Source organism: Hyperoodon ampullatus (assembly GCF_949752795.1).
Source record: "Hyperoodon ampullatus genome assembly, chromosome: 18".
Classification (NCBI taxonomy): domain Eukaryota; kingdom Metazoa; phylum Chordata; class Mammalia; order Artiodactyla; family Ziphiidae; genus Hyperoodon; species Hyperoodon ampullatus.
The window spans coordinates 41,272,352-41,292,426 of record NC_136931.1 but is presented as its reverse complement, the minus strand read 5'-3'; the positions used below and the strand labels follow the sequence as shown (position 1 = coordinate 41,292,426).

Genomic DNA, 20,075 nt, shown 5'->3' with positions numbered 1-20,075 from the left:
CTCTCTCATTCTCTCTCTACAGCTGGCCCCCAAAAGGACCCTCCCCACATCCCCAGCTGGGGGCCCTGCGTAGAGCTGGAGTGGACGCACCCTCCTTCCCTTCATGATTCATTTGTAGCGCAGGTAACCAGCCAAGCACCCCGCTCATTACCGGAGGGGCCGTGGTCTCCCGTCCACCTCCCCGGAAGGGACGTTCCTTCTTGGAAGAGCCTGGCTCAGCCACATCCTTCAGCCCCGCCCTCTCCATCCTGGGCCCCCTGGGTCATTCGGGCCATTCCCCCCCAACCTCCATGCCATCTGCAGGCAGGATCTCCCTCCCCCCTTTCCGTCTTCTCCAGATTCTCTGCAGATCCTGCCTTGTCATTCCCTGGCCAGGCCTTGCCCACCTTAGGCTGGTTGGGAAGGGCAGGGGCTCGTAGGCCACAGAGCTGGTGACATGGGAAGACAGTGGGTGTGGGCGGAGATATGAAGCCAGAGAGAGTGTGTTATCTTGCCGTACGGATGCAGCAAGAGCCTTGGAAGGGCCTCTCTGGGGACAGTCCCCGGGGCCAGCTGTAGAGGCGAGCATGATGGGTGTGTGAGGCTCCGGGGCCATGTGTTTCTGTTCTAGACTGGGCTTGTTAACCCAGGGCCTGTGAAGTGTGTACGTGTGTGCATACATGTGTGTGTGTGTGTGTGTCCGTCCCATGACACACTTCCCCCTGGGAAAGAACGTGTAACATTTCTGGCCCACATGCATGTTTCTGGCAAGAGGGTCTTTTGTTTTCATCAGACTCTCCAAGGTACTGGTCAGAGAAGCCCCTGAACTAACCATGTGGGGTCCCTCCCTGAGATTCTTTATGTCACAGAGCCGTCGAGGGTAATAGGGGTTGTAGTGGTGATCAGGAAGTTCAGAGAATGCTATTGGGGGTTAGGGGTGGTGACCCAGCTGGGTGAGGGCACGACACTCACCATGTCCTCAGTGAGTTCAAGACCATCCCCCTCCCCCTAAGAAGAAGAAAAAAAGAGGGTAACAACTCCATGGCCCTGGACTGGGATTGTGTGTGATTTCTCATCGTGTTCTGTCTGCGTGGTTGAGAGGGAAGGATGCGTGGGCTGATGCAAGGATAGGCGGATGGGGACTTCCCTGGCGGTCCAGTGGTTAGGACTCAGTGCTTTCCCTGCCCGGGCCCGGGTTCAGTCCGTGATCGGAGAACTGAGATCCCACAAGCCTCTCAGTGCGGCCCAAAAAAGTAAAAAGGAGGAGCGGATGGAAGGACGGGTCAGTTTGTGTGTTTGGAAGACAAGAAAGATGGGCGGTTGGGTGGAAGTTTGTAAAGATGGGTGCATGGAAGCTTGGTAGGATGTCTGGAGCAGTGGTGGTTGGCGCGTGGGTGGATGGGCAAACAGAGAACTTGTTTTCTCACTTGTAAAATGGGGCACACGGCATCCTTTTCCCATGGGGGCTGAACAAGCTAACATTTGTGAAACGCTTGGGACAGTGCCTGGCACATGGTAAGCAGGAGCCAAATGTTAGCCGTCCTCATCCTCATCATTCTGACAGGCTCGGCCCGGCTCTGGCGGTTCCTCTGACTCAGAGCGCCTGCCCTCCTGGCCCCTCTCCCTCTCTGTTCTCTTCCTTGAGAACCACGCTGCATGTGTCTTCCAGGGGGACCCAGAGCCTGGGCCCCTTCATGCCGCCTCCCCTCCCTCCCTCCTTCACCTAGTCACGTGTAGGACAGGAGCACAGGCTTGGGGCCAGGCTTGTGGGTTCAGGGCTGGCTCTGCCACCTGCTAGCTGGGAGACAGAGAACCATGGTCTCAGCTCTTCCTTTTACTCATCTGCAAAGCGGGGGTGGCAGGACCCACCTCGAGGGATACTGTGGGGATTAAATGAGATACATGTGTGTGAAGCACTTAGCACGGGGCCTGCATGTGATCAGGACTCAGTCTGGGTTGATGTCATCACCATCGTCATCAGATGCTGGGGAGAGAGAGGGAGGAGGAAAAGGCAGCTGTCTGTCTCTGATCAGGAGGCTCTGGTACGGAGGGCACCTGCCCCACCCCTACCCATGCCCCTAGACTTAAGGGGACAGAAACCCTGACCCCTCCAGGGGTCTTGGCCCCAGGGAATGGTCCTTGCAGGGAGGGTCCTGGCACGCTGACGACATCTAACTTGTCTCCCTTGCCCTCTTCCCGCCCCGCCCCGTCCAGTGGCGATGGATGATGAGGATGGGAGATGCTTACTAGACGTGATTTGGTGAGTAATGGGCTCCCCACCCCACCCCACCCTCCCCCACCCTCTCCCTCCCCTCCCCTGTCCCTCATCTCCTCAAATGTCTCTCCCCTTCTCTCTTTCAGTGACCCTCAGGCCCTCAATGACTTCTTACATGGATCTGAGAAGGTGAGTGCTGGGGCAGGGAGAAGCATCCCCAGGGCAGGGGCCTGTGGAATTGGGAGCTGAGAGACACACCCCGCTGATTCAGTAGACATCTGCCCCTTGCCTTCCATGAGCCAGGCCCCAGGGTTATGGCAGAGAGTGAAACAGATGGCAAATCCCTGCCCTCACTCCATACACATTTCCTTGGTAAAGAAAGCAACCGAGAGCTAATAAAGGTGATGGTGGAAAGCACCATGCAGAGCAGCATAAGAAATAATAATGTCACTTGCACAACAAAAGAGGTTTAAAAGAAAATGAATGGGAGGCGGAAGCAGGGGCTTCTCTAGCTGGTGTGAACCTGAAGGATCAAAGGGAGGTGGCCATGGCGCTCTGGGCAGGGGAAGGACAGGTAGGAAGCTTGGAAAGTTTGAGAAAGAAGGCCAGTGGGGCCGGAATGAAGGGGAAACTAGAAGGTGGTAAGACTGGAGTGGACAAAAATCACCAGGTCATGAAGGGCTTGGAGGACTTGATCGAGGAGTTCAGACTTTATTCTGAACGTGACAGGCAGTTCTGACGGGTTATTAAGCAGGAGAATGCCACATTCCGTTTGCCCTCCAGAGAATGGAACAAAGTGGGGGAGAGTGGATGTCTGTTGAGCCATGAGGAGCTGTATCAGTCACCTACAGCTGCATAACAAGTTATCCCATCACTTAGTGACTTAAAACAACATTTGTTAGAGCTCTCAGTTTCTGAGGGTCAGGAACTGGGGAGTGCTTAGCTGGGTGTCTAGCTCAGTGTCTCCCCTGAGTAGCAATCAGGATGTTGCCTGGAGCCACTGTCATCTGAGGGCTTGTCTGGGGCTGGAAGATGTGCCTTCACAATGACTCATTGCCGTGGCAGTTGGCTGGAGGCCTCAGCTCCTCACCATGTGGGCCTCCCCCTAGGATTGCTTGAGTGTCCTCACAGCATGGCAGCTGGTTCCCCCAGAGCAAGTGACCCAAGGGAGAGAGGCAGGAGGAAGCTCAGTGCCTTTTATGACCTAGTCTCCAAAGTCGCACACTGTCACTTCTGTCATACCGCATTTACTAGAAGCGAGTCACTAAGCAGGCCCACGCTCACAGGGAGGGAACAGAGCTCTGCTCCTTGAGAAGGGATGTATCAAATAATCTGCGGAGCGGAGGCGAGTGGGGAGCAGAAGTTGGTGGCCTGGGCCCCAGGGCAGGTATGGGAGGAGGTACCAGACGCTGGTTCTGGGATCTGTCTGGGAGGCAGAATCACTAGACTTGCTGGTGGCTTAGACGGTGAGGAAGAAAGAGCATCCAGCATGCCTCCTGGACTTGACCTGAGCAGCTGAGTGGGTGGTGGTACCATTCTCTGAGACTGGGAGTTCGAGGTGGATGCCAGAAGTCCAAGGGCGGCTATTGGATATACCAGTCTGGGGTTCTGGAAAAAGATCAGCTGGACAGAGAAACTGGAGAGGCTTGGCCGTGGACAGCCATTCATTGGGCGCTTAGGGCCTGTTGTAGACATTGCCTATGTCTGCGGGAACAAGACAGGTCCCTGTGCTCCCAGACATGGGAACAGCACGCACGTTAGGCGCCCGGGTGGCAGGGCGTGCCGGGTGCTTGGGCTGGGCAGTGGAAGGAGTGACTTAGTAGGAAGGGACGAACAGTTATCAGGAGGAGGTGACAAATGTGACAGGCCCTGCCAGATGTGTTACCAAAGACGCTTGAGCAAAGCCACGGAGGCAGGATTCTAGAGTTCAAGGCAGGCATGTCAGGAGAGGCTCGGACTCAGTGCTGGGGTTGCCTCGCGTTTTAATCTTGCAGCCAAGCCCCTTTCTTTGGGGCGACTTTTCTGGAGGCGGAGTTTCCTGTACCCCTCGAATCTCCCCCCGCAACCCCCCCACCTCGTCTTTGTCTTTTTGTCCCATGTAACCCTCAACTGGTTTTTGTTCTAGAGGTGGGCCAGCCCACTGCCCAGCTGACCTTTGACCTTGGTTGGGGGCGGGTCTTGTTGCAGCTTGACAGTGATGAGCTCCTGGATAATCCCGGGGAGGCCCAAAGTGCCTTCTATGAAGGTCCTGGGGTAAGTGGCCCGGGGGCTCAGGGAAGGCCGTGGGCTCCAGGCATCACCCAAGTCGCCTGTGGTGGCAGCCCGTGGGGGAGGGGAGAAGGGGTCACACTCGTCCCCTGAGGCACTTTGCCGGGAGGGGGGCAGGGGGCAGTCACTGAGGAGCAGTATGGGGTGCAGGTGAGGCCGGAGCTGCTGGACCCCCAGCTGTGCCCTCCGGCCCCTCAGAGAAGGAGGTGTGGTCCTGAGTCCCTGGCCTTGGAGGGCAGCTGCTACAGAGCTGGAATAGAGGCAGAGGCTGGCTCTGGAGTTCACAGTGGGCAGGGCAGCGGCGCTGTGGGGTCCTGTCCCGGCCCAGCCGTGGGTGGGGTGTGTGACCTGGGGTAAGGGGATCGACTGTTGTGGACCTCAGTCTCCACCTGGAAGATGAAGGCAGGGGTGATGAGCAAAGCCCAGAGCGGGGAGCACAGTGCACTTTTATTGAGCACCTACTGTGTGCCGGGCCCATTACTCAGTGCCAGTCGTCCCTCCCTCTTCTTCCTCTTCTGTGGCCTCTCCCCTCCCCACTTCGCTCCCCATCCCTCCCCCTCCTTTTTCCTCCTCCCCCCTCTTCTCTCTCCCTCCCACTCCCCCCTGCTCCGTCTTCATTAACATAACTATTAGTTACCAAATACCTATCATATGCCAGGCCCTTTACAGTAATTTTCATTTAGTCCTCACAACAACCACAGTAACATTCCAAATAATTTATCTGGCATAATATAAATGACTAAATCCAGAATCCAACAAATACACATTATGTTCATGTTATTACATTTACGGACCAGTAACAATGTGCATTATTCTTACCTGTGCCATCCTCTTAATGCCCATAACGTCCCTGGTCAGGTTCTCAGCACCTCCTGTATGTGACGTCAGTGAACGTCACGACTGTCCTAGGAGGCGGGTTTGGTTATGGCCATTTAGCGGTTAGGAACTCAGAACTGCCTGGTCCTTGGTTGGGGGCTGAGCCGGAGCCCCATCCTGCCAGGCACTGCCCTCCACTCAGCAGCAGGGTGACCCCTTTTCCCGGTCTGGGAGGCAAGGAGGGAGCAGTGCCCACCTCACTGAGCTGTTATTAACGACAACATGGACAGTAATAATGACGGTAACAACGATAGATGATGTTCTCGCATGCCAGCCAAGAGCCACATACTGCTCTGAGCCCTCCACTAGGATTAACTCAGAATCTTTCAAACTACAGGTGTTGCTATTTTTTTAAAATTTTATTTATTTTATTTATTTATTTTTGGCTGCGTTGGGTCTTCATTGCTGTGCGTGGGCTTTCTCTAGTTGCGGCGAGTGGGGGCTACTCTTCGTTGCGGTGCGTGGGCTTCTCGTTGCAGTGGCTTCTCTTGTTGCAGAGCATGGGCTCTAGGCGTGCGGGTTTCAGTAGTTGTGGCTTGCGGGCGCTAGAGCGCAGGCTCACTAGTGGCGCATGGGCTTAGTTGCTCCGCAGCATGTGGGATCTTCCCGGACCAGGGCTCAAACCTGTGTCCCCTGCATTGGCAGGCAATTCTTAACCATTGTGCCACCAGGGAAGTCCCCGAACTACAGGTTTTGATCCATTGCCTGGTCAAGTATCAGTGGGTTTTCCATGCCCTTGGCATAATTATTACTTGTGGAATATTTGCTCTAAAATGCATGTATAGATTACACACTCGTGTCCTGGATTGCCATCCCGGAAAGCATTTAAGAAACATCAGGTTCGGGACTTCCTTGGTGGTGCAGTGGTTGGGAGTCTGCCTGCCGATGCAGGGCCCTGGTCTGGGAAGATCCCACATGTCGCAGAGCAAATAGGCCCGTGAGCCACAACCACTGAGCCTGCGCGTCTGGAGCTTGTGCTCCGCCACGAGAGGCCGTGACGGTGAGAGGCCCGCGCACCACGATGAAGAGTGGCCCCCGCTTCCCGCAACTAGAGAAAGCAATCGCACAGAAACGAAGACCCAACACAGCAAAACAACAACAACAACAAAAAGTTAAAGGGTATTAAAAACAAAAAAACAACCAGATACATGGGGGTAGGCGTTTTCCATCCCAGTTACAGCATGAGAAAACTGAGACTCAAACAGGGAAAATGACTTGCCCAAGGTGGCAAAGAAGGAAGAAGAGCCAGGCTGTAAATTCTGGTTCATCTGATGCCAGAGTCCTTTCCCCAACCACAGTGCCCGCACCGCTTCCAACTCAACTTCCTCCTCTGCTCCTCCTCCCTCCCCATCCTTTCAGATGTACTGAGCTGCAACCTGGCCCTTCTGTGAAGCCTCCTGACACCACCGTTTGCCCTGCTCCCCTAGCCAGTCCCTCCGAAGGCAGCACAAAGTTACAGACACAATCTCGCCTTTAAGCCATCAATCCTCTGATGTGTCCCTCTTCCTCATCTCAGTTAACAGCATCTACTCAGTTGCTCAAACCCCAACCTGCCCTGCCTACCTCCATCTGTCCTTTTCCTTACCAGCTCTCCCTGTGCCGTGTGACCCATCAGCAAGTCTGAATCTACTTCTAACGTGATCCCTAATCCTTCTGCTTCTGGCCTCTTCACTGCTACTCCAGCCCAGGCCACCATCTCCGCTGAGAGCCTTCCAGCTACTCTCTAGGATTCCCATCTTGCCGCCCACGGCCCCCACACAGCAGCTAGAGCTTTGCACAGCCTCCCCTGGTTCCCATGGCAGAGTCTGTGCTTTGCCTCACCGTGGCCCGGAAGTGGGTCTCAGCCTCAGCAGCCTCCTCAGTGTGGCTTCCCACCCCCACGCCATCCACCTGCCAGCGTCTGCCACTCCCTGTCACTCCTTTGCACTTCGCCCCCTGCTGTACTTTCCTCATGTCACTTTGTGGTGGACACAAGGTCTGACTCCCCAGTGGCCATTTCTGCTTCCTCTTCTTTTCCTGGCAAGTGGGATTCCAGTTTGGATCGGGTGACAACAAATTTGAGGGAGCACACTGGTTCTCCCCACTCCTGGGAACTGGGGGGAACACAACTTATGCTTTTGTCGTGGACACAAATCTTGAGGGTCCGGGATAACGGTGGACACTTCCCTTTCCACTGCCACGGATCAGTTTAGAAAGAGCACTGGCTACAGTTCTGGCGGAGGAGACGTGAGGGGCGTTCTGTTGGGCGCTGCTACAAGCTTTCCTCACTTTAAAAAAGGGGAACAAGGAAGGGAGGGAGCTGCTCTCTGCCCTGCACCCTCCGAAGGTTTGGGTGCTCCGTGTACAAGAGGGGATTCTTGCTGCTGCTGCTGCAGCCGACTTGCAGACGCTGGCCACTGCTGGCAGGCCTTGACTTCACCGTGGAGCCACTGGCACCACCACGTGTCCTGAGAGCTTAAACCTACGCTGACTCCTCTGTTATTACGGCCAAAAGCATATGCACTATAGGTATCTAAACTCACCTTTTTGCTGCTTTATCACTCCTACCTTCCCGCTCCTAAAATGTAAGCTCTGTGAGGGGAGGGCCCTGTCCCTCCATCACTATGTCCCCATCACGTGGACTGGGCATTGTCTGGCACAGCTACAGCAGGTGCTTGATAAGTGCTGGCTGCATTAATGTTATGAGGCTCCTCCAGGGAAGGGACTCAGTCACTGTGGCTTCTGGGAGCGGCAGGGGCTCAAAAGCCTTCGCTGGATCAACAGGCAGGGAAGCCAGAAGACAGCTGCTTAAGAAACCAATTTAATACTATAAACAAGGAGAAACGTACAAAAACAACCTAACAAAGGAGATGCAACAGGGCTGGAGGTGCCCGTCCCAACTAGCTGCCCACGCAGAGGGCCGATGGCAGCCCCTACTCCCCTCCTCCTCCTACAGTTGGAAGGGCTCCACGGGCCACCTTGCCCTTACGGTGGGATCCACGTGGTCCTGAAGCCGGTGCCACTTCATGTGGGCATTCCGACCCTTGATCTTGCCAAACACCCTGAGGAGGCACCAGAGGACACAGGGGTCAGAGCAGGGGGAGGCGGGTAGCCCTGAGGGGGGCACCCCAGAGGGCTGAGGGCAGGCGGTGTGGGAGCATCCAGGGAAAGGGCGGTACCTCTCACACTCCTGGCAGGGAAAGAAGCCCTGGCCCTTCCTGTTCCCCGGCAGCTCAGGGGTGCGCTTCGAGCCGCTGTTTGGGCTGGAGTTGGGGATGGACTCCCTCCTGTAAGTCTCAGTAGTCCTCTGTAATTCGGGGGTTGGACGGTGGCTGGGTTTCCTCCGAGGGCTATGAGTGACCTGCACAGGGGGCAGAGGTGATGAAAGGGTGCTGACCGCCCCGCCGCTCTTCTAAGGAAGAAGCAGGTGTCCAGAGCGTCCAGACGTCGCGGGGTGCATCCCTCCACAACCACCCAGCTTGGATGAGCACCGGGCATCCAGATCCGTGCTGAACTCCTGAAGCCCTACCCCGAGACCCTCTACCTTTGCTTCTGTCCTGTCTGCTTCACCCAGCTCTCTCTTGACCCTCTTTTCCGGCACTGGGGCTCAGCCGCAGTCAAACTCGATCATTTTCTTCTGCATGTAGTAGTACTCGACACACTGGGCTACTGTTTTTGTCTGGACCTAGTGGAGGAAGACAGAAGCCGGCTAAGTACAGTGCCTCAGGAGTAGCAGTGAGTATGGCCTTGACGCCCTAAATCCCCTCCCCATGGGGCCAGCCGCCACTTTTTGAAAGCCCTCCTGAAACGTCTCTCCCCTACGGCTTGGTATGCTCCTCTGCTATGGGGGACAGAGAATCACAAAGTCCTCCTGGGGATGAAGGAGTTCAGAGAGAAGCCACCAGAGTCAACACCATCTAAGCTCTGCACGCTCTCAGCAACAAGGCTGGCCCAGGAAGTCTTCTCTCCAGGAAAACGCACACAAAGGTACACACGAGGACGCTCACTGTGACATCATGTGGAGCCACATGTCTACCGACTGGGACTAATTAAAGCAGAGTGTCCTTATGTGGTGGATGCCTCATAGCCTTACGCGACAGCTAGGCAGAGCCCTCCAAAAAACTGAAGAGGAAGGAATACTTCCCAACTCAGTCCGTAAGTTCAACATTTCTCTGATACCAAAGCCAGACAAAGGTATTACAAGGAAAGAAGGCTACAGACCAATATCCCTCATGAACATAGATGAAAATTTTTAAGCAAAACTTTAACGAACAGAATCCAACTATATATATATATATATATATATATATATATATATATATATATATATATATATATGTATCTTTGTATATATATATATATATAAAGGACAATATACCATGACTAAGTGGAGCTCATCCCAGAAACGTGAGGTTGGTTTAACAATCTAAAATCAATGTAATTCATCATATTAAACTTAAAAAAGAAAAATCATATGAGCATCTTGATAGGTGCAGAAAAAGCATTTGATACAATCCAATGTCCATTCCTGATGGAAACTCTCAGCACAATAGGAATAGAAGGAACTTCTCTTCAACCTGATAAATGATACCTACAAAAATCCCTACAGCTAACGGTGGAGTGGTTTCCCCTCAAATATCATGAACAAGACAAGGATTTCCACTCTCACCACTTCTACTCAATACTGTACTGGTGGTTCTAGAGTGCAAAAAGGCAAGAAAAAAAGTAAAGGCATCCAGGTTGGAAAGGAAGAAATAAAAGTGTCTTTATTGGCAGATGATATGACTGTCTATGTAGAAAATTCAGTGGAATCCACAAAAAAGTTGCCAAAACTAGTAAGTTAGTTTGGCAACAATTCAGAACACAAGATCAATATAAAAATCAACTTTGTTTCTATACATACTAGAAACAAACCATTGGAAACTGAAATAAAAAACAACTCTATAACATCATAAAAAACACAAGTACTGGGCTTACCTGGTGGCGCAGTGGTTGAGAGTCCTCCTGCCGATGCAAGGGACACGAGTTCATGCAACGGTCCTGGAGGGATCCCACGTGCCATGGAGCGGCGGGGCCCGTGAGCCATGGCCGCTGGGCCTGCGCGTCCGGAGCCTGTGCTCCGCGGCGGGAGAGGCCACAGTGGTGAGAGGCCCGCATACCACAAAAAAATACAAAAAACAAAAACAGAAAAAAACCAAGCGCTTAGGAATAAATCTGACAAAAAGTATGCAACAACTGTACACTAAAAACTTCAAAACATTGCTGAAAAATTAAAGATTGAAATAGAGAGATATACGCTGTTCACGAGTCAGACGACTCAACATTGTTAAGGTAACAACTCTCCCCAGTTGACCTATAGAGTCAAAAACAGTACCAATCAAGTTCCTAGCAGGAATTTTTATTTTGAATTTGACAAGTTATTTCAAAAATTCATAGGGAAATAAAAAGGATCTAGAATACAAAAAATAACTTTGAAAAAGAATAACAAAGTTGAAAGACTAACATTTTCTGATTTCAAGACTTAGAATAAAGCTACAGTAATAAAGACAGTATGGGAATAGCTTAATAAAAGACAAACAGGTCAATGGAACAGAATACAGCGTCCAGAAGTAGATGCATATATATATGGCCAACTTATATTTAACAAAGTTACAAAAGCAACTGAGTGGAGAAAGTATGGTCTTTCCAACAAAAGGTATTAGAACAATAAATATCCATATGCAAAAAATGAACTCACCTTGCACCCCATACAAAAATAAACTTACAATGGGTCATAAATCTAGAAATAAAACCTAAAACTATAAAACCTCCAGAAGAAAACATAGGGGAAAATCTTTGTGACTTTGGGTTAGGCAAAGATTTCTTAGATACAACACGAGAAGCACAGTCTATAAAAGAGAAACTAGTAAGTTAGGCTTAAGCAAAATTAAAAACTTTTCTTCAAAAGACGCTGTTAGGAGACTGACAAATAGCATATTGGGAGAAAATATTTCCAAAGCGTATATCTGGATAAAGGACTGGTGTTGAGAACAAAATAAGAACTCCTACAGCTCAATAAACCACAGACACTCCAATAAAAACAGAGGCAAAAGATATGAACAGACAGCTCACCGGAGAAGGTGCACATATAGCAAAAAAACACAAAGATGCTCAGCATCATTACTCATTAGGAAAATGGAGTCAGATGCTACTGTACACTCATTAGAATTGCTAAAATTAAAGAGACTTAGCAAGTGTCGACGAGGGTGTGGAGCAACTGGACCTTTCATAACCTGCTGGTGGGAATGGGAAGTGGTATAGCCACTTTGGAAAACAGTTTGGCAGTTTCTTAAAAAGTTAAACATACATCTAATATAAGTTACCCTCATTCCCCTCCTAGGTATTTATAATCCCAAACCCGTGTCCGCAAAAAAAAAAAGAACTCAGTACATGTCCGTACAAAGACTTGTATGTGAATGTTCAGAGCAGCTTTATCTGTAGTCATCAGTAACTGGAAACCGCCAACAGGTGGATGATTAAATGAACGGTGGTCCGTCCACACAGTGGTATACTCCTCAACAATAAAGGGATGAACTATGGGTACACACGACAACATGGATGAATCTCAAAATCATTAGGTTGAGTGTAAGAAGCCAGACAAAGCAGATCACATGCTGTATGATTATTCCATGTATATAAACCTCTAGAAAATGCAAACTAATTTAGAGTACAGAAAGTAGACAAGAGTTGACTAGGGACCCGGGTGGCAGGAAGGAAGGGTTGCAAAGGGGCAGGAGGGAACTTTTGGGGGTGACAGATATTCTCATTATCTTGATCATGGTAGTCGTCTTACAAGTGTATAAATATGTCAAAAACATTAAATCTTACACTTTGATTATGTGCAATTTTGCGTACATCAATTTAAAAAAGCAAAATAATCAGCAGGATATTAAGTATATGATGTCATCTGTTTTTGAGAAAGTGCATATAGGTGTGTAAAATCCGTATGGGCAGTAAATACCTGTCAGGTTATCAATCAGAAGTAGGATTGTGGGGAGGGGCCTGGAGGGCTTTATTTTGAACATGGGATTCATTTCTGTACTGTTTGGGGTTGTTCAAAGCAATGGCATTTCAGTTGTCAACTGTTCACAGCATGAGCAGAGTATCGCCCCTGACAGGCCCTGCAGTTCTAGCGCCTCGGCCGTGTGAAGGAGCCTTGTCTACACCAGCCTGCCATGTTCGCCTTACCATCTTGTGTATCAAGTAGAAGTCCTTCTTTTAGGCACAGAACGCCTTCTTAAAGAGCCTCTTCTCCATGGAGGTCCAGATGTCCGAACCTATTGGAGAAACAGCCAAGAGGAGGAAGGATGTTTCTCCTTCTGGGACCACAGCCACGGCTGAAGTGCAGACTCTCCTCCTTTCTCAGGCCACCAAGCGCCCATTATTTGCCAAGATTTCTGCTAAGCCCCTTACTTGCTTTATCTCACACAATCCTCACAAAAACCTTAGCAGGTAGGGGCTATTACTATCCCCACTTGACAGGTGCAGCAACTTGAGGCTTCCTCTGGTTAAGAGACTTGCCAAGGGCAGGCGTGGGCCCCTGGTTGCCTGATTCCAACGCTGGAGTGCTCAACTGTGGAACCTGAGCCCACCCCAACCTGGCACCCCCCTTCTGGCCAGGAAGAGCCCACGAGGGAACCAGTGGAAAGGGGAAGGTTGGATCCAACTAGAGAACAGCACCCACTGAGTCCCCCAGAGAGGACGGGCCCTTCTGGGAGGGCAGGTGCAGGCCCCAAGAGAACTCCGGGAGGCACGTGCAGAGCTTGCCATGGAAACTGACTGGCTCTCAGGCACCTCAGCCAGGCCAAAACCACGTGGGCAGCCACGCTCGTTACCTGTGTAATGATAGTTGGCGAGAGGGTGAGTCCGTGACTTCTGGGGTCCTCTCAGTAAGAGGGTCTCCAGGGCAACCTGGAACGAGAGGAGTGGTGGGCAACTGTCTGAGGGAGGGAAGATGAGGTAGAGGCCCGCCTTCATTCTTTCATTCATTCAGAAAATATGTGCAGCCCTCCCTAAAGCCACCCCTACCCCAGGGCGACTCAAAGTGTGGTCGGTCTGTGGACTGGCCACCCGCTGTGAACCACTTGGGACACATTGCCTACAGCACTAAGTGGACTGTTGAGTGCAGCTGACGTTACCTTTTTCATAGCAAGATTTACTTGATGACGAAACAGTGTGTGGACTTATTCTGGCACAAGCTCCTTATTTCTTCAGGGAGCAGCATTTAGAGTGGCACTGCCCCCGCCCTTCCCCCATTTTATGGTCCTCATAGAACTAATCATTATCTGTCACTTTAAAAAAATGTATTTCATGTGTTCACTCTCCTAAAATGTAAGCCCTGCAAAGAGAGGGCATTTGTCTTGCTCAACAGCGTAACCCCGTTCAGGGCTAGCTATGCAGTTTGCAGAACCCAGCACAAAATGGAAACACGGGGCCATGTGCTCAGAAACTATTAAGAATTTCAAGATGGTGGCAGCAGAGCATTAAACCAAGAATGGGCCCCTGAGCTGGCCCCAGCCTGATACCATGACATCACCAGGTATCAGGAGGACCCAGTAAATGTGTGCTGGTTACTCTGCTGAGCACCCACCATGTGCCAGCCACTGCCTCTCAGCTTGAGAAAAAGCACCATGTAGCCCTGACTCTTGGGTCTCCAACTTGGGTGACGTGACTTCCTCTCCCACTACACACAGTTGGACTTCTTCATTTTCTAAACTTCAGGATGGTGAGGAGGGTCCTTGGAGGAGGCAGAGGCATTTCTGTTGCATCAGAGGTTTTCATACACCATTTTTAATCAAAAAGTCACTGTTCAGTAAATGAACCAGATTAATGCAGGCCCTGAGTTGGCTCTGCTAGGCACCGCCTCCCCCGTGCCGCGCTGAGATGAGGTAATGCTGGAGGAACCCTGGTGCTCTGCTGTCACCCCAGATAAATAACTTATTGAGCCCGTATGTGTGCATTTCCCCTACGTTCAAAAGGACACCACCAGTCCCAAAGCGACCAGGGAGAAGGGTGGGTGGCCAGCCTTTGGTTCTCGTGAGCTGCAAAGCCCCAAGTAGAAGGCACATGTTTTGCGCCTAGAGCCCCTGGCCCTAAGAGAGCAGGGAGCTTCCCACAGCTCCTCTGAGCCCACCCTCGACTGCACCTCACCTGGATGTTGCCCTGGGCTTCATGCAGACAGTGCAGAGCGAGCTCCAGGTTGGTGCCCCCGCCCGGCATCACGCCGGAGCAGGCCACGTTGCAGAGCTCGGTCACTGTTCCCAGCAGGCAGCCCGGCAGCGGGAAGGAGAGGAGACACAGAGGGTCAGCAAGTGCCAGAGAGGAAACCTCCCCAACAGCACAGATGGGGCGGGGGGCTCCTGTCACCATCTCCCTCACCTCTCTGTTACAAGCAGGCTGAGGGAAGCGAGGGACAAGGAGGACGGGCAGAAACCCTGCTCCTGGCACCTGCTCTGGATGGCCTGCCCAGCTACTGGGTGAGAGGAGAGGTGGGGCAAGGGACTGCAGCACAGCAAAGCAGTCCTGCGCTGAAGGCCAGCTCTGCCCACCCCACCCCCACCTGGGGATCACTGCCTCTTGGTCAAAGTGAGAACTGGGAGGAGAAACCCCTTGGACATGGAGGAGGGCCCTCGGGAACCTGGCCCCAAAGTCTCAGCCACCTCTATCCTGCGTCTTCGGGTTGGTCATCACATCTCCCCATGGCTTCCAGACCAGAGTAGCTACATGTTCGTCACTTCCAGCCAGTGATGTGTCCTGGAGCTCTGGGATCTCAGCCTGAAACCGGCTTCCTATGTTGATGTGTCTGAAATGAGGCCACACACACGGACATAAAGACACATGTGTGTGACCAAGATGGGAAATACAAGAGAGATGTGCAGTGAGCCTTGCTCAGCAGGGCTGTGGAACCCACCTTTTGGCCATCTCTCAGACACAGGGAGTGCTCATCAGCCCAGTAGACATGTGCAGGTATTCCAGAGACCTCTTGAGGGATACTTCCTTCCTTCCTCCAATTGGCTTTATCACCAGATTTCTGGCTTCAGGCGTTTGGGGTCTAGGACAGGGGAGGTATATGCTGATACCTAGCATTCTTCTGTATCCAAGGTAACATCCAAGCTACAAAAGAGTATCTCATTGTGCCATCATCAATTCTATCTAGAATCCCAGGGTGCTGGGCATTCTGTCCACAGAGATCCAACTATGGCATGTTTGGACAGAAGGAATATTGGGGAAACGCCTGGAAAAATCCACCATTTCTCTCCTAGAGAGGTTCTGGGTCTAGACCTGACTTTCCCGTGATGAAGGCTCCCTTGGGAAAAACCGACACTGGAATGCAAGGAGGGTAAAATATTCCCCACGTTGCAAGGACCCTCAGGTTCTAAGTCTGTTCCAACTCACGGTTCAGTGCTGATCTTGCTGTTGGCCTTCACCACATAGATGCCAAAAGAGCCATCCATGTGATCTGGAAAACACCCAAAGAAGAGCCTCAAAAGTCTGGCTACAACTGACCCATGAGGCCCTTTCTGCCTGCCTTTCTAGAGCAGCTAAAAGCAGGCTCTTCAAGATTGCATGGTATACCCACACTACTGTATATAAAATAGATAATCAACAAGGACCTACTGTATAGCACAGGGAACTATACTCAATGCTCTGTAATAACCTATATGGGAAAAGAATCTAAAGAAGAATAGATATGTGAATATGTATAACAAAATCACTTTGCTGTATACCTGAAACTAACACATTGTAAATCAACTCTAATCCAATGTAAAATTGAAAATTACAAAAAAAAGATTGCATGGTATGGAGTTTCCTCAAAAATTAAAAGTAGAACTACCATATCATGCAGCAAACCCACTTCTGGGTATTCATCCAAAAGAACCGCAGTCAAGACCTCAAAAAGATATCTGAACTCCCATGTTCACTCCAGCAGCATTCATATTACCCAAGATGTGGAAACAACCTAAATGTCCACTGACAGATGAGCACATAAAGGAAATGTGACATAAACATACAATGAAATATCATTAAGCCTTAAAAGGAAATTCTGCAATATGCAACAACATGGATGACCATTGAGGACATTATACTAAGTGACATAAGCCAGTCACAGAAGAGAAATACTGCATGACTCCACTTATATAACGTACCTAAAGTAGTTGAATTCATATTGATAGAATCAAAGAGTGGAATAGGGGTTACCAGGAGTTGGGGGAGTGGGAAATGGGAGGTTACTAATCAATGGGCATAAAGTTTCAATTAATCAAGCTCTAGACATCTGCTGTATAACATTGTACCTATAGTCAACAATACTGCATTGCACACTTAAATATTTGTTAAAAGGACAGATCACAGATTAACTGTTCACATCACAATAAAATAAAAAGATTGCATGGAAGGGGGATAAGACTTCTGAAAATATAGAGTAAGGAACTCGGCAAAACAACAAATTTACTGATAAAAATCATTAAAAAAAAAAAAAAGAACAGTAAGCTAAAGTCTCTGCAAGTTGTCCTAAAGGCATACAGCATTTTAAGAAATACTCATTCAAGAAAATCTACTACATCTTGGGAAGAACAGTGAGAGTCTGTGGCACTGGAGCCATGGCCCACTCCCTTGCCCACAAAGCCCCAGCTCTTTGTAATGGAAGCTCTACCCATGTAGGTGCAGCCACAGAGATGGGGGCTTTTTCCCCTGTCTCCCATGCTTAAAGTAAGATAAAATAAAAATTTCTCATCAAAGAGAAAATGCCATGAAGAGATTGAAATTATTTTTTAAAAAAGAAACAAATGTGGACTTCCCTGGCTGTCCAGTGGTTAAGACTCCACGCCTCCACTGCAGGGGGCATGGGTTTGATCCCTAGTCGAGGAACTAAGATCCTGCATGCTGTGCGATGTAGCCAAAAAAGAAAAAAAAGAAGAACCAAATGGAAATAATTAAGGGGTTAAAATAGTACAATAACCAAAATAAGGCTCAACAGTAGATCTGAGCTGGCAGAAGAAATGATCAGCAAACCTGAAGATAGAACAATGGAGACTGAAATCTGAAGAACAGAGAGAAAAAAAAATATAGGAAAGTGAAGAGAGCCTGAGAGAAATGTGAGATGTCATTAAATGCAACAATATATATGTAGTGGGAGTAACAGAAAGAGGGGAGAAAGGGACAGAATATTTAAAGTATTAATGGTTGGAAATTTCCCGAAGTTGAGGAAAAACAATATGTATATCCAGCAAACTCTATAAACTCTAAGAAAGATTAACACAAAGAGCTCTACATCCAGACATATCATAGCAAAATGTGGAAAGCAAAAATAAAGATAAGATCTTGAAAGCAAAAAGGGAAAAACAATTTGTTACATACAAGGGCACTACAGTAAAATTAACAGCTAACTTCTTAACAGAAACGATGTAGGTTACAAGGCAATCGGATAATATATTCAAATTATTGAAAGTAAAAGAGTGTCAACCAAGTATCTTATATTCAGCAAATTATCTTTCAAAAATGAAGGTAAAATAAAGACACTCCCAGATAAATAAAAACTGAGAATACCTGTTGCTGGCAGACCTGTCTTACAAGAAATATTAAAGGTGAAATAGTATTCTGTCCACAAAAAGGAACAAAGTACTGATACATAGTGCAACGTGGATGAAACCTAAAAACATCATGCTAACTAAAAGAAGGCATTCATAAAGGACCACATACTGTATGATTCCACTCATAGGAAATATGCAGAATAGCCAAATCGATAGAGACAAAGTAGATTAGTCGTTACCCATGGCTGGGGATGGGGAGGATGGAAAGGAGGGACTGCTAATAAGTACAGGGCTTCTTTTGGGGATGATGAAAATTTCTGAAAACTGATGGTAGTGATGGTTGCACAGCTCTGTGAATATACTAAAAACCACTGAATTCTATACTTTAAAGGGATGAATTGTATGGTATGTGAATTATCTATCCCTAATAATAATAAATACTAAAGAAAGTCCTTCAGATTGAAAGCAAATGACATCAGATGGTAACTTGAATCCAAACAAACAAACAAAAAAAAAAGCGAAGTGCTAGTAAATATGGGTAAGTATAAAAATCAGTATGATTACATATTTCTTTCCTTAAGTGCCTTAAAAAATAACAGCATAAAACAATATGGATTGTGGGCCTGTAACATATAGAAATATAATATATGTGACAGTAACTGCACAAGGAGCACAGCTGCATTGGAGTAAAGGAATATCACCTCAGACAGTAACTCAAATCCACAAGAATAAATGAAGAGATCAGAAATGGTAAATAAGAAGGTTAATATAACAACCTCTATAAATCATGCTTGCTTTCCTTTATTCTCTCAGTGTTTTTACATGAAATAAAATTATATAAAGCAATAAACATGACCAGTAAGGTATTAATGGGTCTCTCACATATAATAGCAAAAGAGAAGGAACAGAGCTAGATAGGAGCAGTGTTTCTATATTTCATTGTTAGTGAGTTGTTACACATCCTAACAGATTCTGATAAGACATATATTTTAAGTCCTAGAGCAACCACTAAGAAATGACTAAGAAACAGTGAAAAATTAAAGGAATTAAAATGTCACACTAGAAAATACTCACTTAATACAAAAGAAAGCAGGAAAGGAGGAACAGAGGGAGCAAAAGACATGTAACATATAGAAAATAAAAAGCAAAATGGCAGATGTAAATCCAACCATATCAATATAACATTAAACAAGAATGGATTAAACAAACCAAGCCAAAAGGCAGAGTTTGTAAGACTGGCTAAAAAAACACATGACCCAACTAATGGTGTCTAGAGGTATAATGCTTTATTTTCAAAGACACAAATAGGCTGAAAATAAAAGAAGAGAAAAATATATACCAAGAAAACAACAACCAAAAAAGAGAATGGAATGGCTATACTAATGTCAGGCACATTAGACTTTAAAACAAAAAATATTACTAGAGATAATGATAAAATTATTGTAATAATGACAAATGATGTCACAATCACATCCTAATGATAAAAGGTCAAGCCATGAGGAAGATGTGACAATTACAAACATATACACACCTAAAAACAGACCCCCAAAATACACGAAGCAACAAACGACAGAACTGAAGGATGAAATAAACCATTAAAAAATAATAGTTGGAGATTTCAATACGTTCAACAGTGGATAGGGCAACTGGGCAGAAGATCAACAAGGAAATTGAAACTAACTAGACAAAACAGACAAAATACAGCATTCTACCAAACATCAGTAGAATACATTCTTCTCAAATTCACATGGAACATTCTTCAAGACAGACCGGATTCTAGCCCATACAACATGCCTCAATAAATTTTAAATTTTAAAATAAATTTAAGGGAATTCCCTTGCGGTCAAGTCATTAGGACTCCACACTTCCACTGCAGGGGGCATGGGTTCAATCCCTGGTGGGGGAACTAAGATCCTGCAAACCGCACAGCACAGCCAAAAAAATAAAAATAACTTAAATAAATTAAACTTAAAAAGAAAAAAAGTATGTTCTCTGACCACAAGAGAATTAGATTACAAATCAATAAAGGGCCGCAATTGGGAAAATTAACAAATATGTGAAAATTAAGCAACACACTCTTTAATAATCAGTGTATTAAACAAGACGAGAAATGATAAATTAGAAAATACTTTAGCTGAATGAATATAAAAACACAACGTACTAAAACTTGCAAAATGTAGCTAAAGCAA

At 48.0% G+C, this 20,075-nt stretch overlaps 1 pseudogene across 1 annotated transcript in view; it reads right to left on the bottom strand.

Moving 5' to 3' along the window:
• Window positions 1-8,267: 8,267 nt before the first annotated feature.
• Window positions 8,268-20,075, bottom strand: part of LOC307066835 (zinc finger protein 541-like) — a 30,179-nt pseudogene continuing 18,371 nt past the window's right edge. The window contains exons 8-15 of the transcript in view: window positions 15,752-15,815; window positions 15,016-15,158; window positions 14,507-14,610; window positions 13,192-13,267; window positions 12,545-12,633; window positions 8,862-9,002; window positions 8,497-8,678; window positions 8,268-8,379 (exon numbers count right to left, since the gene is read on the bottom strand). The product of the transcript in view is annotated as a zinc finger protein 541-like (transcript). The remainder of the gene's footprint in view (window positions 8,380-8,496; window positions 8,679-8,861; window positions 9,003-12,544; window positions 12,634-13,191; window positions 13,268-14,506; window positions 14,611-15,015; window positions 15,159-15,751; window positions 15,816-20,075) is intronic.